We start from the raw sequence: 3,461 nt of genomic DNA, 5'->3' as shown, positions 1-3,461 counted from the left end.
TCTGGGAGCGGCGCCTATCGCCAAGGCACCTTATCGCCTTGCGCCGCCTGAGATACATGAGTTATCCTCACAGCTCCAGGAGCTGTTGAGGAAGGGGTTCATCAGGCCGAGTAGCTCACCGTGGGGAGCTCCGATCCTTTTTGTCAAGAAAAAGTATGGTTCACACCGGATGTGCATTGATTACCGGGAGTCGAACAAGCTGACGGTCAAGAACCGTTATCCACTTCCTAGGATCGACGATTTATTCGATCAGTTGTAAGGTGCATCTTGGTTTTCCAAGATTGATTTGAGATCTGGATATAATCACATGAGGGTGTGCGAGGAGTATATCTAGAAGACGGCCTTTAGGACTCGTTATGGGCATTACGAGTTTGTGGTGATGCCTTTCTGGCTCACCAACGCACCGACGGCGTTCATGGATCTCATGAACCGGGTGTGCAGACCCATGTTGGACCGGTCGGTGATCGTGTTCATCGACGACATCTTGGTGTATTCGAGGTCCACAGAGCAACATGAAGAGCATCTGCGAGAGGTTCTTGGGGTTTTGAGGTCGGAGAGGCTTTATGCCAAATTCTCCAAGTGTGATTTCTGGTTACGAGAGGTCCAGTTCATGGGACACCTCTTTAATCTGAATGGGATATTGGTCGATCCAGCCAAGATTGAGGCAATTTTGAGATGGGAGGTGCCGAGATCCCCATCCGAGATGGAGTTTTCTGGGATTGGCCGACTACTATCAGAGATTTATCAAGGATTTCTCCAAGTATTGAACATGTTGGTGGAGTAGGCTGAAGACTCCGGTGTATTTTTGGTTTGATCGGAAGTTGTCATTAGAAATAGGATGGAGTACAGAGGATCTTGGTGATCTCATCAGTTCGGCGTGTTTCATAGGATTAATCTGCTTGGATCGGGTAATACTCCAGTTGGGGACCGAGAGTAGATCTGAATGGGTATCCGTCAGTTTCAGGAAGGCTTGGGATTAGAATGTTCTGTCGTTCAGGTTCTGGGAACCGGGTTAAACCTGGTTAAGCTAGTGATAAGACTGTAGGAACGCCACTACAGTCATGAGACCAAGGAAGCAATGGATTGCTTAAGGTTGCGTGTGATGTAAGGCTACCATTGGTCATGTAGCAATCGCTTTTAGCCATGGGTTGGTAGCAACGAGATTTGACGCATGGATCCGATCGGTTGGATCAGGAGGTTGTTAGAGTCGCAGTGGCATGATAACTAGTGGTGACTAGTTACAGGGAAGGATTTCGTTCGGAGGTTGTGTGAGGCAACTATGTGGGAGTCCTTTAGCTCCGCGACCGGGCCGAGGCCCGGTATTTCAGATGATTGGCGAACGAGATGAGGCCAGACAGGTCTCGATAGATTTTGGAAAGCAGTCATGTGGCAGCATATTGCTTCAGGCAGATCAGTGTGCGGGCAGTTTCCACTTTTGGGCAGTATTGGTATTTGTGTTGGGTTGCAAATACAAACGGAATAATAGATTGCTTGGGTGATGCCAAGTGACCTGCAGGGATAATTGGGTCTGTGATTTCAGTTTTCACACCAGGGACCCAAAGCGGACAATATTGTGATACGTGCCAGAGGGGGATGTTACAGATGATTCAGTATGAGCAGTCTGTCAGGGAGCTAGACCATCTCAAGACTTCAGATTTTGGATTGGGTAGATGTGATCATTTACAAGGAATTCGTTTATCTTCAGGTTTCGAAACCCTGCGAGGGTTGGATTCGGTTGCCGTGGGAAGGCTAAGGTATTCTTGTAGTAGTGGCCATGTAGGTCAAGTTGTCTGGTGGGTAGTGAATGATAAGAGACGATTTCGAGGACGAAATCAAATTTAAGTGGGGGAGAGTTATAACATCCCGTTTAAAATATAGGGATTTAAATAATAAACTCGGGAACCCCGAGAAATAATAATTAGCTGAGATTTGGTTTCGGGAAGCCAACCGTTAAGATTTGAATCTTAAAGGGGGTTAAAGTGTAATCTTGGGATTTGATTTGCAAAGATTTTCATAAGTCAAGGGGTGTTTGGTATTAATTGGACTTAAAATGTAAGGATTTATGGAAGCAGGGACTAAAGAGTAAGTTTTGGACCTATGTTGAAGAGAAATTGTCATGGAGGGGCTATATGGTAACTTTTGGGGCTTGTATTGTTATAAATCTTGTATGTTGGGGGCTGATTTGTAACTTTTAGCCTTAGTTTGAAAAAGATTTCGTGAGGAGGGGCCAAACATGTAAAATGTGTATAGATTGTTTTGGAGCGGGACTTATACCCGTCTCCCTTCCTTTCCCCGTCACCTTCTTCCCATTCATTTAAAACACATAGAAAACCCTAACCCTACTGGGATGTTGTAGCCGCCACCCCCTCTTCACCCTCCAGCCACCTCTCCTAACTCCCAACGCCACCACCTCTGTTGAGGTCATCAACCACCGGACGCCATGCCTAGCTCGTTTCTCTTCCACCAACGCGTCACAGCCCTAGTTTCCGGCGTGAGCAAGTCGTCGACGAATCCCGGAGGTGCTCGCTGCTACCGCTAAGCTCCATCAGTTGAAGACGAAGGCGCCGTTAGCCGGCGGTCAATGCAGCTTCGGTCCACGACAGCCTCCGCTCATCCTCCTCACCGTTCTTCCGGTGTTATTTCTCAGTCGTGACCGTGGTTCTGTATGGCTCAAATATGTCGCTCCGGTCGTTGTTTGCCGCCCCGAGGGGCTGTTATGTTCATAGGTTGGGCCTTTTAAGGAGTAGGAGCCGTGAAGAACCACCATGGCAGCCAGTCATGGTGGCTGTCACCGCAAACCTCCGGTGTACCGCCTTAGCCGCCGTTGTGTTGTCGCTGTCGTCGCTGTGAGCCACCAGGTGGGTGGCAGGGATCGTTTCTCAAAGCCTTAGTGTGGGTGTATGTTCTGTTTGGCTGGAAAGCTAAGAAAAGGCCACCACCACCACCGTGAGGTGGTGGCTGCCGGCATATACCACCGCCGGCCACCACAAGGTGGCTGTGTGTGTGTATGCGGGGGTGTTAGTTTAGTGGGTGTGTTATTTGAGTTTTGTGTTGTATGATGTAATCGTTAAAGGATAATGGAAAGAAAACCCTAACCACCACCGTAGGGTGGTGGCCGCCGCCTCTTGCCGCCACCGACCGTCGTGTCGGGTAGCGGTGTGCTTCGCATTTGTGTGTTTGATTCGTATGGGATGCATGAAACCCTAGTGGGCCCAATGAAGCCCTAATGGGACCAAAAGAACCATACTTGACCTAATAAAACCCTAATGGGCCCAATAAGGCCCAATGTGATCTAAAAACCCAATCAATGGACTAACGGGCTAGTATTGGGTTGGGAAACCCTAATTAGGGTCTGGAAAACCCTAATAGCATAAAACCCTAATTTTGGGAATTGATCGGCACGCACACGAGAATTATTTAATAACTTGAAATATTAAATAATAGTCATTGGCAAATTAATG

Source organism: Lactuca virosa, chromosome 1 (genome assembly GCF_052849685.1).
Source record: "Lactuca virosa cultivar CGN04683 chromosome 1, Lactuca_virosa_CGN04683_v6, whole genome shotgun sequence".
Lineage (NCBI taxonomy): Eukaryota > Viridiplantae > Streptophyta > Magnoliopsida > Asterales > Asteraceae > Lactuca > Lactuca virosa.
The sequence above is the reverse complement of the archived record's forward strand: the minus strand, read 5'-3'. Positions refer to the sequence as shown.